We start from the raw sequence: 26,021 nt of genomic DNA on the forward strand, positions 1-26,021 counted from the left end.
TGTACATGTAATCCACTACATCACAAAAACACAACCTTGAACTAAAATATTTCAACTTTTCCATAATTTTATCACTTGTAATTATGATATGTACCCATCAACATGTCCAATGAAATGAAAATATTCACGGCTAAAAACAAAGTACAGTATGAAAAGTAGGTGTGTACAAATGTACATTGTATTTGCTTCTATGAATAAGAGCAAGGTACAGTAATTGCAGTGATAAAAAAGAAAATTATTGTACATGGAGCATGGAACAGCAAAAATTCAGGTACACCAGAAACCAATGTACCAACCACTCACCATTACAAACCTTAAGGAGGAAAAACACCCACAGTGGATTCTTGTTTTAAAACAATCATATGAATTCTCTAAAACACAATTTTCAAATCCCAAAGGTACAAGCTAAGCTACATGTGCACGTGTATACGTGACATTTTTCATAAAAAAAAAAAAAAAAAATCTCAGCTACGATGTACAGCTGTACAGCTGCACATGATTCTTCATGTTACCAGTATATCTGATAAGGCCTGAAAATTGAGTGCTTTTAAAAAGTGGATATAATCGTCTAGATCACTTGGGCATCAACACAAAACCGTACTGTGTACGTTGCTTACGTCAACACCCAGGCCAGATGCAATGGTAGCTATCAGAACTCTGATTTCGCCATCTGTTGCTAACATGCTGTCAACAATTTCCTTTTGGATATCAGTTTCCATGTTCTGGTGGTACATATAAACTTATTAACATACCTGTGGCAACCTTCTGGAAGCAGTGCCATAAAGGTCGCGTACACATTACTGCACATTTTTCTTATCATCCTTTCACAACATGCACCATGGATCTTCAAGTCATCTGCCAGCCACTTGAACATTGTATCTAAATCTCTTGCAGCAGACTTGACAACATGTTTTATATTTTGCTTGTCCGGCAACTGATTTACCCACACATAATTGCGAAGACCAAAGTTTTCGATGATACTGCTACGCACATCTCTGGTTGCAGTGGCTGTCAGGGCAACAGCGGGACTGATGACTTGAGTTCCGATTGTAATTCACCAAATTTTCCATACACTGCTCGAAATGCTTTGGTGTCTCCAGATGCAGTCCCCCTATTTGAAAAATAAGAAAAAAAAAACCAGTAAGATTAAAATAAAAAACATTTTCTACATTGCACATGTGATTTTAATAATGCCTGCAGTCTCTTCAATGCATATCGCATAGCCATAAGACTGCATAATTTTAATCTATAGATGAACAAGTATTGTAAGGGAACATAATGTGTAAACGATTGTAACAGATACGCCGAGAGAGGGCGGAAAGAAGAACGAAAGATGGCGACTGTCCTCAGAGGACCTACAATTGTATGTTGACGATTCGGTACCGTAGACCGAATTAAAGTGTTCAAAAGGCAAACCCTGTCTGGTTCTATTGTCATTACCTGTTGTGCAAAGTTGTCCCCTTTCAGTATGAGTACATTTGCATACTGAAGCATGTTCCTATTTGAGTTTTTTTCTCAATGTACATGCACATGAAGAATTAGTCTGTGGGCCTCAGCGTGTGTCTCGATTGCTCCTCTGTCTGTGTAGAGGAGCAAAGCCGACGAGACACAGGCTGTGTCTCACAGATTAAAGCTAAGGCAGTAGGCCTATGTGTAATTGCATTTGTATGCGAGAAAGTTACACTGTACTGTACAAAACAATTAAACCAGTGCAGTTACAGTGTTACGGTGTTAACAATTTATTACAATTACACAGGATTTGACTCAGCTCAGTACACCTAGGAACACTCACAGGAGTAGTACTGTAGTAGAAGCCTGACATGTGTTTACCCTACCCGGCCCAGAGGCCAGACATTTAACTACATTTAGTTTTACAATCATTTTTTTTTTGTTGTTCAACTCTGAACTAGGGGCCTACAGTTACAGTTTGTAATTCAAGACAAGAGACACGTAATGAAAGTTGCCTTGAGGAATCATTTGTAGAAACTGGATAGATCTAACGTTAAATGATTAGCTTACCGCTAGGCCGCTTGAGTCTTCGACTTTGTCACGCAGGCCAAGCAAGATCCATTAGCCCTGCTCATCTGGTCCGAAATTAAAGACTTCAAAGGCATGACAAGAGCCACAGCTTTCGGAGAGTCTGGTCCATCATGTAGATCTAGTTTGCGAAGAATATCAACGCACAACGGTGCAGCTTGGAAGTTGGAACACCACACTATTGCCGAAACCAGTCGGCATTGGAGGAAATACTTGAAATGCTGCACAGATTTTGGTCGGAAAACGCAAGACTCGGAATCAATACGAAAAGGCACATTTGTTGCACAAGCTGTATGCTGTACACGCGATCAGGGGGATCCCCGATCGAGAAGTAAAAGCCACCTCGAAATTGACATGTACGATAAGTCACGATGTTTTAAATGGGCGAATATCTTTTCTACACGTATTTATCAATTTTTTTATTCTTAATTTCTAAATTATTTTTTTCTGTCGAAAAATAGATTTAAAATGCTGGTTATTGTGATATTTATAATTTAATTTATAACATTTATGGAAACGAGTAGAAGTTAGTCTTAATCTTACGCAGGGTTTATGTACGTTCTAATTTCATTCTCCTCTTATGATCTCTAAGATATATGATTTGAGCAATTTTTAATAAAAAGAAAAATAATTTTGAAATTCCATCAATATATGTGGAGATTAATACAAATATTGGCGTAAAATACGTATGTTATATTGCTACATGCAATATACCTGTTTGCAATAAGACTACAAGATTAGAGATCGATCGACTTTTTTCGATCCCACAAATTGCCTGCTGGACGCGATCTCATCGACCAATCAGGATGCTCGAAATGAATGAGGGGATGGGGGTGGGGCCAATTTTTTCCGAAATATTTCGGGGAGACTTGGCAAACCAGACTGGACTGTTTTGGAGGTCGAGATGCGTGCGTGCGCGGCAAATTAATACAAGAGCGTACGGTGGGGCATACGCGTGCTGTAGCGGTGTGTGCGCGCGGTAAATGATCACACAAAACAGTCCAGGCAGTGGACTAATATTTCATAGGCAAACCAAGCTGTGTATAATATTACATTTCGTTTGTAAAAGAGTGTTCGGATTACATCCATCAAACATAATTTAGAAGACCAGCCTATTTTTTTTTCCTCTCTATCTCTCAATCTTTCTTCTTATCGCATAGACTCCAATGTTTCGCCTGAAGACCGGAAGACCTCATAAATGTTATATCAAATATACATATTCATCAAAACAATCAGCTTTCCTGTTAGTGATTACTTTTTATCATATGATGAATAACTTATGTCTTATCACTTTGTGAAATCTTATTTCATGTGATTCGTAATGAGCAATATCTTCCCAGCAGTACGATAGAGTTATAAGTCAATCGTAAGATTGCACTAGTAAAATTGGCAGCATTTAAACCCCAACAGTAAAATCACAAAAATGCGCTCGTTGATATCTTTTATTTATCCCAGGGAAACCTAAGTTATATCTGTAGGCAGTCATGATGGATAATTTCAGAAAGCAAACTTCTTTATACAGACAAACTTCAGTGTGGATGGCAGGTACCGCAAGAGCATGGATTTTTCAGATTTAGTCATCATTAGTTGTCAAAAACAGCCAGAAAGATGCAGTGATTTGTTTTAATATTGAAGATCCCATCAGGCTCTTGTCAATATTATGAAAAAAAAATATTGCTGAAACAAAACCAAGAAACAAACTCAAATGAAAAATTGGCCTGCAAAACTCAACTTTGATGATGCTTGAAGTTTTTTTTTTTTTTTTTTCTGTCATACTTATGAATGACAGCCTGATTATGCTATAAGATCGTTCAAAAAATCTACTTGGCCAACGAACCAAATAGAGGATTTACTGTATAATATTCATACAACGCAAGAGCCGATATTGTCACTATGGGGTCCTATATATTCATCACGGTAAAACACAGCCTAACATAATTATGTGCGTGTTTTAGGCAAGAATACTTTGAATAGACCAGGTGGCCAGAGTATCAGGTTACATTGTACCTCCTTGAATAGACAGGATGTTGATACAAAAACCTTCCTAAGACGCACTCGTAGACGCCATCTGAAAAGTCGGGGATTATGAGCATAATAGAGAAGTTCAAAGGCCGATTACAGACAGTCTCTTTTTTCTGCACCGGTCCATAGAATGCATTATAGTGATGTGCTTCGTATGTATTACGTAACCACTTTTACGGACCCCAATGATTTTATGGTTGTTGGGAAGCGAATGTGCAAGTTCTCATGTGGTTGTAACCAACATATATGTATAGAATTTAAACTTCGACAACGAAATACGCTGCAATAAAGCGAGTAAACAAGACATATGGATTTTTTTTTATTCTCTCATACGCTTAGCATTCGCCAAGAAATTGTAGATATAATTATGATGTTCGGTATTTGATGTTTGCACCATTTCAAAGAAGCAGTCAAAATAAAATAATATCCCATATTTCGATGATACCGACGATGGTGATGTCGACTGTTTAGTCTTTTTTGTTTCAGTTCTGTATGAATTCCTCATAATATGCTAATTTTCGGCTATAGTCGCTCTGTCAATTACTTATACATTTAGAAGTCTGAGGTGTTTTCAGTCCACTTCTTTCGTAAGTTCACGAGTCAATTTTTTTTTCGATCATTGAGTTCAATCCATTTATAATCAGTCAAATATGACAACTTATACCGAAAAACCCCCGATTTTTCTTTTTTTTTTCTTTGTAGAAAGCGCTCCAAATTTGCGAAGTGGTGATTCAATTTTGCGAGAAACGGAGATGTGATAACCACATCGCTTCAATTGAACACTTTGTTTAGGAGCAAGGTTTTTCGGGCAATAAAAACATGAAAATAATGTTCTTGTGTTATCTCATGTTTATCGATGTAATCAAAATTTTTTCATGTTGCTATTGAAGTAATTTATGCACTTATCGTGCCTGTGTATTTTTTTATGTCTACGTATATCTCTGCATTTAGGTATGCCTACATTCATTCATTCCATTAGACTTCGTGAAATCGCATTGAAGCATTTTCATATTCATAAACGATTGCAGCAAATGCTCGTTTCCTTTATACATTATGCTTATTGAATGAGATTGTTAGTACTTCATTTTTGTTTTTGTCTTTTATCGGGGGATGACTGGTATACACAATAAAAAAATATTGTTTTACACTCATGACATAAGAGAAGATCATTTCAGCAAAATTAGCCGTCTGTTATGAGATATCAAAGAATGCCGGGAGAAATGTCGTTTATTTCAACAAAAATATCGTCTTTTCCTTATTTTCTGAAGTGATGTAATAATTTTAGGCCTTCAAGCCTGTGTGGCTTGTGCTTGCCATACTTCCATGATCATGTCGGCTTCTTCTACAGCTGCCGGATGGCCAACCTTTTTTGTTGCTAATTAATGAATTTCTCCGTCGAACTCGGGAATGCTCACCTGCGACCCTGTTTGAAAAGACGCTCTCTCATATTGAGACGAATTTGAATTCTCAATGGACATTCTAATTTGAATTGTGTTAAGGCTACGTAATTTGAAGTGATAGGATATAGTGAAAGGAAACTGAGATTGAATGAACATCTTCATTGCGCGATCTTTTTCTTTTTTTTTTTTAGGCGATTTTGAATTACCTAACTGTGAAATTAGAAGACAAACGTACACACACACACACACACACACACACACACAAATGACTGCAAAATCTTTGCATAATGTTGAACCATTTTGAACACTCGAATATGCCGTTTTGCTCTTCCTTTGTAATACATTTGCCTCGATTAGTGCTCCTTCGATTTATCTCATTGCATCTCATTACTTTCCTTTCCAGCTATCCACTTCTTCATTCCCATCATCTACAATTAATCGTTTACATTGAATATCCCCATTGATGGTAGCGATCACCTTTCCAAGATACTTTGCCCGTATTATTATATATAATCTCATAAGATATCACCATAACACAGATTATAGACAAACCTAGCCGTGTGTAATATCTCATTTCGTTTGCAAAAGGGTGTTCAGATTACCGTCCATGGAACTAAATTCAGAAGACCAGCCTATTTTTTTATCTCTTTATCTCTCAATATTTCTTCTTATCGCACAGACTCCGATGTTTCGTTTGCAGACCGGAAGAGCTCATAAATGCTCCATCAACTGACTTGAATAGGTGTTATATATATATATATATATATATATACAATAATCTATCCCGTTTGCTGATGATTATCATATCACTGTGTGACATTTAATTTCAAGTGATGTGCAGTGAACAATACCTTGTAAGGAAATCATGATTGCACATAAAATTTGCAACATAAAACCCGACAGTAAACTTTCAAATGCGCTCGTCGATCTCCTTTATTCATCTCATGGAAACCTAAGTCATATAATTATGGTCGAAATCTGGAGGCAGTCATGATGGATAATTTCACAAAGCAAACGTCTTTATACAAAAATGCATGGAGTTCGCAGGTTTAGTCACCATTAGCTGTCAAAGATTGCAAGAAAGATGCAACGATTTATCTGAATATTGAACATCCCATCCCTGCCATCAGGCTCTTGTCAACATTATGAAAATTGTTGAAACAAAACCAAGAAACAAACGCAAATGGGAGATTGGTTTGAGAAACTCAACTTCGATGTTGCTTGAAGCTTTTTTTCTCTCTCTCTCATACTTATGAATGACAGCGTGATTATGTTATAAGATCGTTCAAAAAATCTACTTGGCCAACGAACCAAATAGAGGATATACTGTATAATAGTCATCATTTCATACAATGCAAGAGCCGATATTGCCACTATGGGGTCTTACAATTTAATATTCATCATGGTGAAACACAGCGTAACATGTGCGCGTGTTATAGGCAAGAATACTTTGAATAGACCAGGTGGCCAGAGTATCAGGTTACATTGTACCTCCTTGAATAGACAGGATGTTGATACAAAAACATTCCTAAGACGCACTCGTAGACGCCATCTGAAAAGTCGGGGATTATGAGCATAATAGAGAAGTTCAAAGGCCGATTACAGACATGCACCGTTCCATAGAATGCATCATAATGATGTGCATCGTATGTATTACGTAACCGCATTTACGGACCCCAATGATTTTATGGTTGTTGGGAATCCAATGTGCAAGTTCTCATGTACTTGTTACGAACATGTATTACAGAATTTAAACTTCGACAATGACATACGCTGCAATAAAGCGAGAAACAAGACATGCGGCAGAAGTTGTCTTTTTTTTTCTCTCTCTCTCTCTCTCATACGCTTAGAATTCACAAATAAAAATATTGATGTTCAGCATTTGATGTTTGCAGCATTTCAAAGAGGCAGTCAAAATAAAATTACATCCCATATTACGACGATACCGACAATGGTGATGTCGACTGTTTAGTCTTTTTTGGTTCTAGTTTTGTATGAATTCTTCATAATATGCTAATTTTCGGCTGTAGTCGCTCTGTCAATTATTTATACGTTTAGAAGTCTGGGTTTTTTCAGTCCATCTCTTTCGGAAGTTCACAAGTCAAATGATTTCGCGATCATTGAGTTATAATGGTTTTAGCAACACACTACCGTTTTGTATCTCAATCGATTTATAATCAGTAGAATATGGTAACTCATGCCTAAAAAAAAAAAAAACAAATAAACTTTTTTTAATGTAAATTTGTAGAAAGCACTCCAAATTTGCGAAGTGATGATTCAGTTTTGCGAGAGACGGAGATGTGATAACCCGTCGCTTCAATTAAACACTCTACTCTGTTTAGGAGCAAGGAATTTCGAGCAATAAAAGCATGAAATGTTCTTGTCCATCTCATATATTGATGTGATCAAATGTTTTCATGCTGCTATTGAAGTGGTTTATGCACTTATCGTGGCTGCGTATTTTTTTTCATAATAATTGCATTATACATCTCTGTATTTAGGTAGACCTACTTGCATTCATTCCTTTAGACTTCGTGAAATCGCATTGAAGCATTTTCATATTCATAAACGATTGCAGCAAATGCTCGTTTCCTTTATACATTATGCTTATTGAATGAGAATGTACTTCATTTTCTGTCTTTTTTCGGGCGATGACTGGTATACACAATAAAACAAAATAATATTGATTTGCACTCAAGACATAAGAGAAGATCATTTGAGCAAAATTAACCGTCTGTTATGAGAGATCGAAGAATGTCGGGAGAAATGTCGTTTATTTCAACAAACATATCATCTTTTCGTTATTTTCTGAAGTGATGTAATGATTAGACCTTCAAGCTTGTGTGACATGTGCTCGCCGTTCTCCCATGGTCATGTCGTCTTCTTCTATCAGCTGCCGGGTGGTCAACCTTTTTGTTTCTAATATGAATGAACTTCTCCGACGAACTCGGAAATGCTCACCTGCGACCCTGTCTGAAAAGACACTCTCTCACATTGATGCGAATCTGAATTCTCGATGGGAATTCTAATTTGAATTGTGCTAATTCTACATTTTTTGAAGTGATAGGACATAGTGAAAGGCAAACGAGGTTGAATGAACATCTTCATGGCGCTATCTTTTTTTTTTGTTGGCTATTTTGAATTACGTAACTTCGAAATTGGAAGGCAAACGTACACAAAAAATGACTGCAAAATATTTGCATAATGTTGTACCCTTTTGCCCTTCTTTGCCGTTTTGCTCTTCCTTTGTAATACATTTGTCTCAATTAGTGCTCCTTCATTTTATCTCATTACATCTCATCACTTTCCTTTCCAGCTATCAGCTTCTTCATTCCCATATACAAACATGTAGATTGAATATTATCATTGATGGTGATGATCTCTTCTCCAAGATACTCTGCCCATAAAATTTATATATGTATGTATATATATATATATATATACATATACATATGTATTATATAAAACGTAGAAAGATATTACCAAAACACAGGTTGTAGGCAAACCTCATCTTGTATAATTTTACATGTCGTTTGAAAAATCTTTTCAGATTATCTACCGTCAATCAAACAAAATTTAGATGACCAGCCTATTTTTCTCTCCTTTTTTTCCTTCTCATCGTATAGATTCCCCTGTTTCATCTGAAGAGCTCATACATGTTCTGTCAACTGGCTTAAACAGGACCGGTGTTTTATTCTTAGTGGGTTTTTTTTTTCTATGTAAGAAATAACGATACTCATTTAGGTTGGTGATTACTTTTTATGATAATCAAATGTATGTTTTGTATCACTGTGTGAAATCTCATTTTACTTGATACATAGTGAATAATCATTATCTTCCCGACATTACGTCGAAGTTGTAAAGGAATTGTAAGATCGCACAGAAAAATAGCAGCATCAAACCCCGATAATAAACTCACAAATCCACTCGGTGATATCTTGTATGCATCCAATGAAAACCTATTATAAGTCGCATGATCGAAATTTGTAGGTAGTCACGATTGATAATTTCATGAAGCAAACTTCTTTATACAGACTTCTTCAGGGGATGGCAGGTATCGCGCACGCGTGGATTATGCATTTTTATTCGTCTCAAAGAAAGTTAGAAAGATGCAAAGATTTGTTTGAATATTGAACATATTCCAGGCTCTTGTCAATTTTATGGGAATTACTGAAACAGAACCAAGAAATAAACTCAAGTAGACGTTATTCTATTACGAAATTCGACTTTGATAAATCAGTATCACCAATTCTACTTGTAATATTACATCGTTGATGGTTTGCCTAGTGTTGAAATAAAGCAACGTGCTTCTGTTACAGACACGCGAGCTTTGTATTTGGATACAAGTAGCGGAGACAAACAAGGTGTAACAGATTTTCAAATGTTGTATACAATGAATACACTTCCTTCTGTTTCCAAAATTCATTGACTAGCTATGGTAAGGAATTTTGTGAACAACAGGAAGTCAAGAGTGGGTTCGTGTGCCTTTGATATCGCCACAATACGAGATTTACTTGGCGTGTCTTACAGTCGTGTAAATGGAAATACGCAAGCTTTGTACACAATCCTCCGATCAATCGCTTTTCATTGAAAGACTTTGAAGGCTTGTGATCAACGGATTACAGTTTCCATAAAAGATTGCCTCCATGAATCAGTAAATTCAAGACAATTATGTAGTAGAAATTTGCGACACCCTCGACATAGCCTGGTGCCTAATAATAAAAGACGCTATTCATTTGAGTTGACGAGGGAACGTAAATTGACGATCGTACAGTACGTGAAGTTCAAACCGCGCGCGCGAACCCAGATAGCGAAGGGAAGCGACATTATTATTCATGAGCGGTCGTTATTCATCCAATCAGAAAGCGGATTCCTACACCGCATACACGGCAATTTGATGATTGGGTAAAGCGGGACCGTAAGTCACACCCCCTTAGTAACCCTCGGTTCGGGCTCGATTTTGGAAAACCTGTCCGTCTGTGGGGGTGTTCGCTCGCCAAAGCAAACCGTCCTAAACGGGTTAAAGGAAAAATACGAAGCCCTGAGACCCGTGGATTCCCACGGGTGCCTAATACTTATAAAACCTAATGACTATGATCCCCCTCCCCAAATAACAATAATAATTATAATAGCAATATAACAATAGGGGCCTAATCAGAATAATAATATGATAATAATGATGATGTTTAGTCTGAAGCAGATAAATGGATGGTTCTATGATATATCAAACTAAGTTTTGGTGATTAAAAACAAAAAGGAGGGAGCCATTGAAGACGATCAAAAATATTATATTTTTCTCTCATAACGTGGGAAAAGAAATAAGAATGAAAAAAAAAAATGATAGGCCTTGAGACCAGCCGTGGAATCCCTCGGGTGCCTGCATGGATGCAAGAGCAGGTGGTATAATTAGTATCAAAGTCATAGTGTCAATAGTATCTCCCCATTCCGACGGGAAGAATCTGTGGGAAGAACTGTCGGTGAATCTCATAAGCGTTTTTGGTGATTTTTCCCTGAATGTTTGTTCTTGGGTTCTGTTTTTTGTTTGTTTGTTTGTTTTTTTTTTTTCTGCGGGGGTGGAAATGTGTGTGTGTGTGGGGGGGGGTGGTGGTCATGGGTAGAAGAGATCGAGCACAATTAAAAGTAACGAAATGTGATCCTGGGAGAATGAGAAAAATTTTCTTTTTATTTCATCAATAAAAAAAGTGCAAATTCCAATCTATGAGAAAAAAATGAAACCCCTCAGACCCGTGGATTTCCACGGGTGCTGCTATCTATATATATAATACGCGAAGTTGTTGTTGTTGTCGCGGCCTTATGTATTGTCCTGTTTTATTCCGGCGTTGCTGGATTGTCTATCTCCTCCCGAGCCGTCGGCTCCGGGCAGCTGCGACCGGTTCCGTCGGCCGCGGGAGAGTATCCTGCATCGAATAGCGCGGGTTTCGTCCCCGCTCCGCCTCCGTGTCGACGTCGAGGACGAAAAAGAAAAATTAATTAGATAGATGCATAATGCATTTTTGTGCGTGACGTCAGAGCCGAGCGTTTAAATATTCACCGATCCTGCGCTGGACTCCTGCTTTCTCGATCGTCCATCTTTTAGCTTGCAGAGACAATGGGGATACTAAAGTCAAAAAGATGATGGCGTGCAGCGAAATCTCTGTCATATTCCGGTGGACACGCACGCACACACACAATGTACTCTCGGGTACGGTATGCCAGTGTGTGGCCTGAGCCTGTGTATGTATTGACGATGGTTACACGAAACACTATCTGCGTGCGCGTGATATGGACACTCATTATGGTATATCAAGGAGGTATACCTCCTTGGGTATATCAATACACGGCGCGGTCATTGTTAGTACAAGGGCATTTACGTACAGCGACGTTCGCCATTGGCGTGCCCAAATGAAAACAACGAATGCTGTTATTTTATTGTATTTTGCACAACTTCAGGATACTGCAGCTCAGGTATGTCATTTAATTTACTCTCAAGTCGGGTATCATTGTACTCAGACTGTTCAGGACGGCTAAATATCCACTTAAATTTTGTCCTTGCCGATCGTACCCTTCCATATCACAGTACGCGCCGCTGTTCATTCGTTTACTATGGCTGCTGTAAACATGAATATTCATAAGACGAGCGGACGCGGGGGAAACCCTCGCTTTGCTGACCGCCAATTTTTGAAGTTACAAGTGGACATCAAATGTGTGGTTCTATGGTGCATCAAACCAAGTTTTGGTGATAAAAATAAAAAAGAGGGAGCAAATGACGACAAAAATATTCTTCTCTCTCCCATTACGTGGGAAAAGAAATATTAAAGAAAAAATACGAGGCCCTGAGACCCATGGATTCCCACGGGTGCCTACTTATTAAAGCTATAATGACTATCATCTCCCCTCCCAAAATAATTTTATTAAATGAAATTAAATGTAATAATAGTATTCATAATAATAACAATAATGATAATGTACAGTCTGAAGCAGATAAACGGGTGAGGATTATGTAAACATATTGTCGTTGTGTGGGATTTCTTTTTTTAAATGATGTGTTAAAAAATAAATATTATTCATGACATACGCCATTTTTTAGCTTTTTCATGAAGATGTGTACGTGCGTTGGGGCCAGAAAGGGCTCATGTTTGTTTGTTGTTGTTGTTTTTTTTTGTTTTTGTTTTTGTTTTTTTTTTCCAACGGGCGTCGAGACTGAGGGTAAATGGCATGGGGGAGGGGAGATATGCTGGGCAAAATGTCAATGGCACCCCCTTCCCCCGTGCTTCGACGGGAAGAATCTTTGGGCAAAGAAGACAATCCTCGAATTTCCACGGGTGCTGCTAAGTTGATCTGTGATAACAGCAAGCGGGGTTATTTTAAAGTCCCATTCCATGGACCGGCTCCTCAGCTCATGTGTTAGGAGGGGATGGCCATGGGTAGAAGAGGGTGCAAAAGAAGGAAGGAGAAAATAATAAAGATCTTTCTTTCTGACTACTAAAAACGCGGCGAATAATATGAATAAATTCAAAAAAAAATATGAGGCCCTCAGACCCGTGGATTTCCACGGGTGCTGCTAGTACATATATATATATACATACATATATACATATACGTATATATTGTATGCACTCCCATGAATTGCCCTCTTTGAGCTGGTTACGTTTTTTGGGCTATTCATTGATCTTCATTTTTTTTTTTTTTTCGGGCGAAAGTACGTGGTCAAGTATAATACAAATTTTGCAAGTGTTATCGACAGTGTAATACAGTGTACACAGTTGGCAACGTGCTCCCCGACGAGCCCAAAACTTTCTGTGTTCCTGGTAATAGTCTTCAATAAGCCATGTGAACTTAAGTGATACTCAAAGGCGACATTTTAATACACGTATAATATGCAAACACTGCTCAGTCTATCTTTATGTGATATATATTTTCATGTGTGCACAGATCGGCCTCACCTTTTGGTACCCAGGAATACTCTTTTTGAATAATTATCAATGTTAGTCGTTTGTTTGAACAGTGACCCACATATTATTAATAGTGTATAATTTCCTCATGAATCACCATACTTAAGAATTGCGAAATGTGTATTTCCCCTTTATTCACAGTGAATATTTGACAAGATACTGAATACCACGTACGAAGAATAACAATGTATAAATGTGTGTACATGATTAATAAAGACAAATAGATTACATGAAATTAGAAGAGATACAGCATAGTATGATATTAAAGTCCGGTAACACTTCCATCATCAGCTTATATAATACAATGCCATGTAGTCTAATTCGTTTATCTCAAAATCATTTCACGTTCTTAATATTCAGATATGTTCTTTTCAATGTCCGGGAGGTTTAGATATATGACCGTCCATAACAAATCCAACCAAGTCGCACCCCTTGATTTTACATGAGGACTAAAATAATTGGTAAAATGGGTCAACTACCAATGTCTTTGATAGTCGAGATGACATTCGTTATACTGACTCAGTATTTGGAAACTGCATAATATTTGCATTGACTATTTCAATTTCTAAACACAAATCTATACCAGTAGTTTATCTAAAATTTAGTTAAATCTATATAGTTTATGATCATTAATTATAGAAGAGTCATGCCGTCGAAAATTACAAAAATTGAATGAGAATGAAAGACAGCAGGTACATAGTATAAGATCGGCTATACTAAATAGTGAATTGCAGAAAACTCTTTAGATTACGTTCGGATGTTGGTTGGTCATCGCGCACGCCGGATACGAGTAATTTCTATAGCCTAAATTCGTATTTAATTATATACGTACACATCACTGGAAAATACCAAAGCGATGTTTCTTTTCAATTAACTAAATTTTTGCAACTTGTTTCATACCTTTATCCCTTAAAAACAACCACAAAAAAAAAAAATATCGCTGTTAGTACATGATGCAGACCTGCCCTGTGTGGAAATATAACACATCAGTATATGCAAATTTTACGTACAGAGCCAGGATCAGATCGAAAAATTACACAAACATTTAAAACTTAAATTGCAGGAAATAATCATACCAGAGTAAGCAGTAGAAAGAAATACGAGCAAAGGTATATATATATATATATATATATAAAAACTGGTAGATTGTTTTCTTATTCGTATCGACTATTTCATAGCATTTACACAATTTCAGCTCTTCCATTAATACTAATTACAAAGGAGAATAAGAAGACAAAATACACTTGAATAGCCAATTATCCATACAAATAGACTAGGCTTTTTTACATATTACAATTATTCATAAGCACCAAGCTATCCACTTATTCCATGAAAATACCCAAAGCTAAGAGTTGCAATGCTATAAATGAGGTAGCAATGCCGATATATCTCGTGTGAAACCATAAAGTAAATTTGTCAGAAAAGTATCATATATATCAAGGGTACACAATGATACCAAGGTTCCACAGTAAATTAAACCATGTGCTAAGCAACTAACTTAAATTATGAGTACTAGATAAGGTAACAATTGAACTAGTAATTGTAAACGTTTTCGAACAACGAATACGCATTGCTCGTTACACACATACACACGCACGCGATCAAATACAAACAGAAAATGAACATCAATTGCAGGTTATCTCTACTGAAAGTGTGCTTAAGATAATAACAATTCATCTTTGTTGTTGCCAGTGTAAAAAGGAAAAAAAAAAATGACACAGTTAACAGAGAAGCAGTTGTGTACAAAACTACCGTCATTCCTAACCGACAATATGCAAGATATCTAAACTGTATTATCATATTATATTATAACCAGTCGTATTACTCTCAGCACATGCATTTGACTTGTCGATGAGGTCGTGATCTCGTATAAACTTTCTTTTCTCTTCTATCGTTACACAACATTTCTACCATATATATACTGTATGTATATATATATATATATATATATATATATATATATATACACACATAACATATTACCTATATATACATATTATATATATATATATATATATATATGTGACCCTGCACCTCAAAACAAACAAAAAGTCGCCAGACATGAATTTTTAGTTAAGACCATATTCAGGAAGAGCAGACTCTAAGCTTTAAAATGATGCATAACTCAAATCAAATGGACTCTCCTAACGTATCTAAATATTGGAAAGAAAGTACAAACTCAGGAAAAGTGTGAACTGAGAAAAGAGCCTCTGAAGTACAGTGTCTATTCAAGCGCTTAATCTTTACCACACCCTGCTGGCTGTGCAATGAATGTGACAAAAAACAGGAAGTAAACCCCCAGAGTAACAACAATGAAGGAATTATTAGATTAAACTGAAATTAGGCATACCTCATTAACACATTCTGTCCATAATCAATGCCAACTTTCAAAGCAGTAGCATTATTCTTTCAAAAGTTATTAGAGTTGAAAGTGAAGAGTGTGGACAAGGTTTTTCAGAAATGAAAAAGGGATTCTAAAGACACACATAATTACACTATTCTAACAAAAATGTTCGAGATAAACTGCTAAAAAACACACTTTCCCGCCCGTTTTATGATGCCAAATTTTAGCATAATGTAAAAGAAGACCAGCTCTTTCAGAAAATATGAAAAAATCAAGTTCGGCTAGGTTGACCCATTTCACTTATTTTGCAGTCCTCACGCAAAATCAGTGTGTGCGACTTTATGTTCGTTTTGAGGTGCACGGTCACATATGTCAATCCATACAAATAGACTAGGCTTTTTTACATATTACAATTATTCATAAGCACCAAGCTATCCACTTATTCCATGAAAATACCCAAAGCTAAGAGTTGCAATGCTATAAATGAGGTAGCAATGCCGATATATCTCGTAAGAAACCATAAAGTAAACTTGTCAGAAAAGTATCATATATATCAAGGGTACACAATGATACCAAGGTTCCACAGTAAATTAAACTATGTGCTAAGCAACTAACTTAAATTATGAGTACTAGATAAGGTAACAATTGAACTGGTAATTGTAAACGTATTCGAACAACGAATACGCATTGCTCGTTACACACATACACACGCACGCGATCATATACAAACAGAAAAAAAAACATCAATTGCAGGTTATCTCTACTGAAAGTGTGCTTAAGATAATAACAATTCATCTTTGTTGTTGCCAGTGTAATAGGAAAAAAATGACACAGTTAACAGAGAAGCAGTTGTGTTCAAAACTACCGTCATTCCTAACCGACAATATGCAAGATATCTAAACTGTATTATATATATCATATTATATTATAACCAGTCGTATTACTCTCAGCACATGCATTTGACTTGTCGATGAGGTCGTGATCTCGTATAAACTTTCTTTTCTCTTCTATCGTTACACAACATTTCTACCATATATATACTCTATGTATATATATATATACACATAACATATTACCTATATGTCAATCCATACAAATAGACTATGCTTTTTTTACATATTACAATTATTCATAAGCACCAAGCTATCCATTTATTCCATGAAAATACCCAAAGCTAAGAGTTGCAATGCTATAAATGAGGTAGCAATGCCGATATATCTCGTGTGAAACCATAAAGTAAATTTGTCAGAAAAGTATCATATATATCAAGGGTACACAATGATACCAAGGTTCCACAGTAAATTAAACCATGTGCTAAGCAACTAACTTAAATTATGAGTACTAGATAAGGTAACAAACGTATTCGAACAACGAATACGCATTGCTCATTACACACATACACACGCACGCGATCAAATACAAACAGAAAATGAACATCAATTGCAGGTTATCTCTACTGAAAGTGTGCGGATGATAATAACAATTCATCTTTGTTGTTGCCAGTGTAAAAAGGAAAAAAATGACAGTTAACAGAGAAGCAGTTGTGTACAAAACTACCGTCATTCCTAACCGACAATATGCAAGATATCTAAACTGTATTATATATGTCATATTATATTATAACCAGTCGTATTACTCTCAGCACATGCATTTGACTTGTCGATGAGGTCGTGATCTCGTATAAACTTTCTTTTCTCTTCTATCGTTACACAACATTTCTACCATATATATACTGTATGTATATATGAAAAGTTTGTTCGCAAAAACCGATAAATCCATATTTGCCAAATGGAGATATTTGCGATTAAAAGTCAAGAAAAATAAAGAGAATAATAAGAAAATTTTTGCTTCTTTTGACCATAACTTCAAAAATGTACCTTTATATGAAGTGACCAATATATCATTTAAAAGGTATCATTTTGTACTTTATGACGGAGGCCGTACGTCAAAATCTTCAAAAATGGACTTATCGGTTTTTGCGAACAAACACTTCATATATATATATATATATATATATATATATATACACACATAACATATTACTTATATATACATATTATATATATATATATATATATATATATATATATATATATATGTGACCCTGCACCTCAAAACAAACAAAAAGTCGCCAGACATGAATTTTTAGTTAAGACCATATTCAGAAAGAGCAGAATTTAAGCTTTAAAATGATGCATAACTCAGATCAAATGGACTCTCCTAATCTATCTAAATATTGGAAAGAAAGTAAAACTCAGGAAAAGTGTGAACTGAGAAAAGAGCCTCTGAAGTACAGTGTCTATTCAAGCGCTTAATCTTTACCAAACCGTGCTGGCTGTGCGATGAATGTGACAAAAAACAGGAAGTAACCACCAGAGTAACAACAATGAAGGAATTATTAGATTAAACTGAAATTAGGCATGCCTCATTAAGACATTCTGTCCATAATTAATGGCAACTTTCAAAGCAGTATCACTATCATTTCAAAAGTTATTAGAGTTTAAATTGAAGAGTGTAGACAAGGTTTTTCAGAAATGGAAAAGGAATTCTAAAGACACACCTAATCGCACTATTCTACCAAAAATGTTCGAGATAAACTGCTAAAAAAAAAAACACTTTCCCGCCCGTTTTATGATGCCAAATTTTAGCATAATGTAAAAGGAGACCCGCTCTTTCAGAAAATATGAAAAAATCAAGTTCGGCTAGGTTGACGCATTTCACTTATTTTCAGTCCTCACGAAAAATCAGTGTGTGCGACTTAATGTTCGTTTTGAGGTGCACGGTCACATATGTCAATCCATACAAATAGACTAGGCTTTTTTACATATTACAATTATTCATAAGCACCAAGCTATCCACTTATTCCATGAAAATACCCAAAGCTAAGAGTTGCAATGCTATAAATGAGGTAGCAATGCCGATATATCTCGTGTGAAACCATAAAGTAAATTTGTCAGAAAAGAATCATATATATCAAGGGTACATAATGATACCAAGGTTCCACAGTAAATTAAACCATGTGCTAAGCAACTAACTTAAATTATGAGTACTAGATAAGGTAACAATTGAACTAGTAATTTTAAACGTATTCGAACAACGAATACGCATTGCTCGTTACACACATAGACACGCACGCGATCAAATACAAACAGAAAATGAACATCAATTGCAGGTTATCTCTACTGAAAGTGCGCGGAAGATAATAACAATTCATCTTTGTTGTTGCCAGTGTAAAAAGGAAAAAAAAAAATGACACAGTTAACAGAGAAGCAGTTGTGTACAAAACTACCGTCATTCCTAACCGACAATATGCAAGATATCTAAACTGTATTATATATATCATATTATATTATAACCAGTCGTATTACTCTCAGCACATGCATTTGACTTGTCGATGAGGTCGTGATCTCGTATAAACTTTCTTTTCTCTTCTATCGTTACACAACATTTCTACCATATATATACTCTATGTATATATATATATACACATAACATATTACCTATATTATATATATATATATATATATGTGACCCTGCACCTCAAAACAAACAAAAAGTCGCCAGACATGAGTTTTTAGTTAAGACCATATTCAGGAAGAGCAGACTCTAAGCTTTAAAATGATGCATAACTCAAATCAAATGGATTCTCCTAACCTATCTAAATATTGGAAAGAAAGTACAAACTCAGGAAAAGTGTGAACTGAGAAAAGAGCCTCTGAAGTACAGTGTCTATTCAAGCGCTTAATCTTTACCAAACCGTGCTGGCTGTGCGATGAATGTGACAAAAAACAGGAAGTAACCACCAGAGTACCAACAATGAAGAGATTATAAGATTTAACTGAAATTAGGCATGCCTCATTAAGACATTCTGTCCATAATCAATGCCAACTTTCAAAGCAGTAGCACTATCTTTTCAAAAGTTATGAAAGTTGAAAGTGAAGAGTGTGGACAAGGTTTTTCAGAAATGAAAAAGGAATTCTAAAGACACACCTAATCACACTATTCTACCAAAAATGTTTGAGATAAACTGCTAAAAAAACACACTTTCCTGCCCGTTTTATGATACCAAACTTTAGCATAATGTAAAAAACCATTCTTTCAGAAAATATGAAAAAGTCAAGTTCGGCTAGGTTGACCCATTTCACTTATTTTTCAGTCCTCACGCAAAATCAGTGTGTGCGACTTTATGTTCGTTTTGAGGTGCACGGTCACACATATATATATATATATATATATATATATATAATGGTATTATTATCCACGTGTTGGAATAAGAGCATGAAGACGATGAAGACAAACAAGTTGCCATAATGCATTAGAATTCAACTTCATTTATTTGTAAACCAAATTTTCGACCCTTGCACGGATTATCCTCAGGGTAACAGTGATATTTGTATTTGAAGCTCAGCATTGTATTTCTGTGCTGAGCTTCAAATACAAATATCACTGTTACCCTGAGGAAGATCCGTGCAAGGGTCGAAAATTTGGTTTACAAATAAATGAAATTGGATTCTAATGCATTATATCAACGTGTTTGTCTTCATCGTCTATATATATGTGACCAGCTACAACAAAATGATCCTAAAGTCGGGCGAGGTCGATTATTTGAAAATTGCGTGATACAATTCCCTAATCTTTCTGCTTTAAATTGATATATAACACATTTTATAAAAAATAATCGGCTGCGGAGATATCGATGTTTAAAAGAGAGCATGTCGAGACGTCTGGAAAATCACTGTTTCGAGAAAAGCGCCCTAAAAGTCTTCCTTTCGACGCAATCGCGATCAAGGGACACACAAGTCAGTTTTCACCTCTGGACAATAGAAGGTAAGCCCTAGGAACCCCCGAAGAGTTCATTCAAGCACATCAGCGTTGGCGGTCTCCTCACCAACCAATCAGTGACCAGCATGTGAGAAGCGGCTGAGCATCGCCCACACGCACCAGTCGACTGGGCAGTGTGCGAGCTTCACGCTTCGGTTAGCAGCAAGCAGCAAACTGACCAATGAGATCACTCTGGTCGTTGTTAGGGGCGGAACCTATCTGTGGCGCTCAATCCAAATTTTCGAACCAGTTTCTGCTTCGTTGAAACGCCAAAAAACATGGCTCAGAAAAACGCGATTTTTTTGTCTTTCCTTTGATCATTTTGCTTCAAACTTTCGACAGATGATAGAAGACATGTTAGACTCCAATAATATATCAAAATCAGAAAATCGTAAGTTTTGACCAATTTTAATGCTCTGACTTCAAACTCGATTTTCACGGCTTCGACCGTGCGCGACTTTAGGACCTTTGTGTTGTAGCGGGTCATATATATATATATATATATATTATATTATATACAATGTATATATATATATATATATATATATATATTATATTATATTATATACAATGTATATATATATATATATATATATATGAAGAGTTTGTTTGCAAAAACCGATAAGTCCATTTTTGAAGATTTTGAAGTACGGTCTCTGTCATAAAGTACAAAATTATACCTTTTAAATGATATATTGGTCACTACATATAAAGGTACATTTTTGAAGTTATGGTCAAAAGAAGCAAAAATTTTCTTATTATTCTCTTTATTTTTCTTGACCTTTAATCGCAAATATCTCCATTTGGCAAATATGGACTTATCGGTTTTTGCGAACAAACTCTTCATATATATATATATATATAATATGTGACCCTGCACCTCAAAACAAACAAAAAGTCGCCATACATGAATTTTTAGTTAAGACCATATTCTGAAAGAACAGACTTTAAGCTTTAAAATGATGTATAACTCAAATCGAATGGACTCTCCTAACCTATCTAAATATTGGAAAGAAAGCACAAACTCAGGAAAAGTGTGAACTGAGAAAAGAGGCTCTAAAGTACAGTGTCTATTCAAGCGCTTAATCTTTACCAAACCGTGCTGGCTGTGCGATAAATGGGACCACAAACAGGAAGTAAACCACCAGAGTAGCGACAATGGAGGGATTATCAGATTAAACTAAATTAAACATGCCTCATTAACACATTCTGTCAATAATTAATGCCAACTTTCAAAGCAGTAGCGCTATCCTTTTGAAAGTTTTGAGAGTTGAAAGGTTTTTCAGAAATAAAAAAGGGATTCTTAAGACACACCTAATCACACTATTCTACCAAAACTGTTCGAGATAAACTGCTAAAAAACACACTTTCCTGCCCGTTTTATGACACCAAATTTTAGCGTATTGTAAAAGAAGACTCGCTCTTTCAGAAAATATGAAAAAGTCAAGTTCGGCTAGATTGACCCCTTTCACTTATTTTCAGTCCTCACGCAAAATCAGTGTGTGCGACTTTATGTTCGTTTTGAGGTGCACGGTCACATATATATATATATATATATATATATATTTTCACAACCTAGTCTCTCTCCGCTCATCCTCTTCTGCCAGACCCCTCCGTTCATCTTCTTCTCTTCAATTACTTCATGGCCCACGTACAAAAACCCGTTATGGTGACCGAGCCTTCTGTTCCATTGCCCCCACTTTTTGGAATAAATTCCCTCTTTATATTCAGAATGCCTCATCTGTTGAATCATTTAAAATTCTTCTCGAAACTCATCTGTTTAATCAGTTGTAATTCCTTTTTTTTTTTACCCGGAGGCGCACACAGTTAATTATCAATTATTGTATTATTGTATCACATGTATTTTTCTTTCTTTTCTTTCTTCTTCTTTTTTTACTGTTAACGCTGATTTTGTTAATGCTATTGTGTTTTCTAGTCTTTTTGTATGAGTAGCAACAGTGTGCTTAGAAACGTCCTAAAAGTTCTCCTTACGACGCAATCACAATCAAGAGACACGCAAGTCAGTATTCACCTCCGGACAATAGAAGTTAAGCCCTAGCAACCCCCAAAATGCTCATTCAAGCACAAGCTACGGTGGATGCTAAAATAAATGTCGAATGATCCCTTGACGTTCGGAAATGAATAACAATAATATTCAACTCCGTACGATGATAAAATAAATGTCTAATATTTGCTTTTATGTTCGAAAGTAAATAGCAATAACATTCATCTCTGGAAGATGCTAAAATTAATGTCGAACGTTTGCTGTGGCGTTCGGAAATGAATAACAATAGTATTCAACTCCGTACGATAAAATAAATGCCGGATGTTTGCTTTTACGTTCGAAAGTGTAAATAGCTACGGTGGATGCTAAAATAAATGTCGAATGATCCCTTGACGTTCGGAAATGAATAACAATAATATTCAACTCCGTACGATGATAAGATAATTGTGTGATGTTTGCTTTTATGTTTGGATGTAAATAGCAATAACATTCAGCTCCGGAAGATGCTGAAATAAATGTCGGATATTTTCTTTGACGTTTTGAAATGAATAACAATAGTATTCAACTCCGTACGATGATAAAAATAAATACCGGATGTTTGCTATTATACGTTCGAAAGTAAATAGCAATAACATTCAGCTCTGGAAGATGCTATATAGTGGAATGATCCCTTTGACGTTAGGAAATGAATAACAATAATATTCAACTCCGTACGATGATTGAATATATGCCTGATATTTGTGACCCGCTGCAACAAAATGATCCTAAAGTCGGGCGAGGTCGATTATTTGAAAATTGCATGATATAATCCCCTAATCTTTCTGATTTAACTTGATATATAACACATTTTATAAAAATAATCGGCTGCGGAGATATCGATGTTTAAAAGAGAGCATGTCGAGACGTCTGGAAAATCACTGTTACGGGAAAAGCGCCATAAGTCTTCCTTCCAACGCAATCGCGATCAAGGGACACGCAAGTCAGTTCTCACCTCTGGACAATAGAAGGTAAGCCCTAGCAACCCCCGAAGAGTTCATTCAAGCACATCAGCGTTGGCGGTCTCCTCACCAGCCAATCAGTGACCAGGATGTGAGAAGCGGCTGAGCGTAGCGCACCCCGCCCGCACGCACCAGTCGACTGGGCAGTGTGCGAGCTTCACGCTTCGGTTCGCAGCAAGCAGCAAACTGACCAATGAGATCACTCTGGTCGTTGTTAGGGGCGGAACCTATCTGTGGCGCTCAATCCAAATTTTCGAACCAGTTTCTGCTTTGTTGAAACGCCAAAAAACATGGCTCAGAAAAACGCTATTTTTTAATCTTTCCTTTGATCATTTTGCTTCAAAATTTCGACAGATGATAGAAGACATGTTAGACTCCAATAATATATCAAAATCAGAAAATCGTAAGTTTTGACCAATTTTAATGCTCTGACTTCAAACTCAATTTTCACGGCTTCGACCGTGCGCGACTTTAGGACCTTTTTGTTGTAGCGGATCACATTTGCTTTTATGTTCGAAAGTAAATTATAGCAATAACATTCAGCTCCGGAAGATGCTAAAATTATTGTCGAATGTCTGTTTTGGCGTTCGGAAATAAACAACAATAGTATACAACTCCATACGATGATAAAATTAATGCCGGATGTTTGCTCTTACGTTCGAAAGTAAATAGCAATAACATTCAGCTCCGGAAGACGCTAAAATAAATGTCGAATGATCCCTTTGGCGTTCGGAATTGAATAACAATAATATTCAACTCCGTACGATGATTAAATAAATGTCGGATGTTTGCTTTTTCTTTCGAAAGTAAAAAGCAATAACATTCGGCTCCGGAGGATGCTAAAATAAATGTCGGGTATTTGCTTCTACATTTTGAAATGAATAACAGTAACATTCAGCTGCGTTTGATGGTAAAGTAAATGTCTGATGTCTGCCTTGACGTTCAAAAATGAAAAACAGTAAAATTCGGCTCCGTACAATGCTTAATTGTCAGATGATTCATTTCACTTCGTGAGGGGGAGAGCAGTAATTTTCGGCTCCGTACGATGCTAAAATAAATAACAGATTGATGCTTTTACATTTGGAAATGATTAACGGTATCAATCGGCTCAGTTAGATACTAAAATAAATAGCGGATGTTTACTTTCACATTCCGAAATGAATAAGGAAAACATACAGCTCCGTAAGATGCTAAAATGAATATCACGCACGCGTATCTCGCGAAAAACACAATCGAATGATTTTATCAATAAATTAGTAGGAACGTCGGAAGGTATTTCTGTGTCCTCCTATCGCGTGGTTTAGGAGAAAACATGAACTACTCTGCAAAACGGGAACGAGACATGGATAGCGTTAATTTGGTTTTCGATGTTCCGTTTGTCGCGTGTTTGAAAGCGGCAAGTCAAGAAATGGAACCTCGCGAAAAGGAAATGGAATATTTATGATTATGTTATGTGGTAAAGAAGAAAATTGGGTGGAACAGTACTCCTTTATTCGTCACAGATAATAAGCGGTAAAAAAGGATAACCGCGGGACTGAAACATGTTTGTTTCCGAGTCTTCCCGCTTCAGATTGTATAGCGCTCGTTGCATGTCAGCTCGTACGAGTACGTACCGACTCGCGTACAAATCGAGCGGGCATAGTAGTGTCAGTGTGCACTGCGCACACGTGCAGTTTTGAATTGAAACTATTTTTTCTTTATTTTTGTTATTTTTATATATTTTTTTTTCATTTTTTTTTTATTTATTCATTTTTTCAATGAAGCCACAGGCGGTTACTATCGGCGTTACAGCCGGTAAAAATAACCGGTAACCGGCTATTAACAAGAACCCTGCTGGTGTGAGCAATAAATTTCCAGAGGTTGTTATCTGGGTTAACAAGAAAAGACAAAACGTAAGTAATGCTAAGCGTTGATAACTATCACCATGCAAGATTACACTGATTTGAATCATAAATCTCATTTACTCGATACATATATTGACTGGCATCAATATTTGTATAATTAGTCCCAATATTAAAGGCAAAGCATATTCCACGATTTACACCTGTTTAATATAATAGAAATACAGGACACATCAAGTAAAGAATGGTGGTAAAGATATTTCAGCAATATTTATGGACCTTTCTAAAGCTTTTGATTGTCTTTTCTCACGAAATTTTGTGGTGTTGGAGATGTATTTTATAAATAGTTTAGATTTTGTTTCTGTGGAAGAAAACGATTAAATGTGTATGATTCTTATAATTCGTCTTTAAAAGACATTGATAAGGGTGTGCCTCAAGGATCAATTATTGGACCTTTATCGTTTGTTTGTTTTTTTTTTAAATGAGATTCCTGGCAAGAGCTTACAATGTCATTTATATGAAATAAATGACATGGTAAGCTCTGGCCATGAATCTCATTTTATTCAATATGCAGATGACACCTCACTTCTTTCCTCTCACG

General features: G+C 36.2%; 1 pseudogene; it reads right to left on the reverse strand.

Moving 5' to 3' along the window:
* Nucleotides 1-584: 584 nt before the first annotated feature.
* On the reverse strand, nt 585-1,855 carry LOC140226635 (ATP-dependent DNA helicase RecQ-like; annotated as a pseudogene).
* Between the last annotated feature and the right edge of the window lie 24,166 nt (nt 1,856-26,021).

This window comes from Diadema setosum, chromosome 3 (genome assembly GCF_964275005.1).
Source record: "Diadema setosum chromosome 3, eeDiaSeto1, whole genome shotgun sequence".
NCBI classification, from domain to species: domain Eukaryota; kingdom Metazoa; phylum Echinodermata; class Echinoidea; order Diadematoida; family Diadematidae; genus Diadema; species Diadema setosum.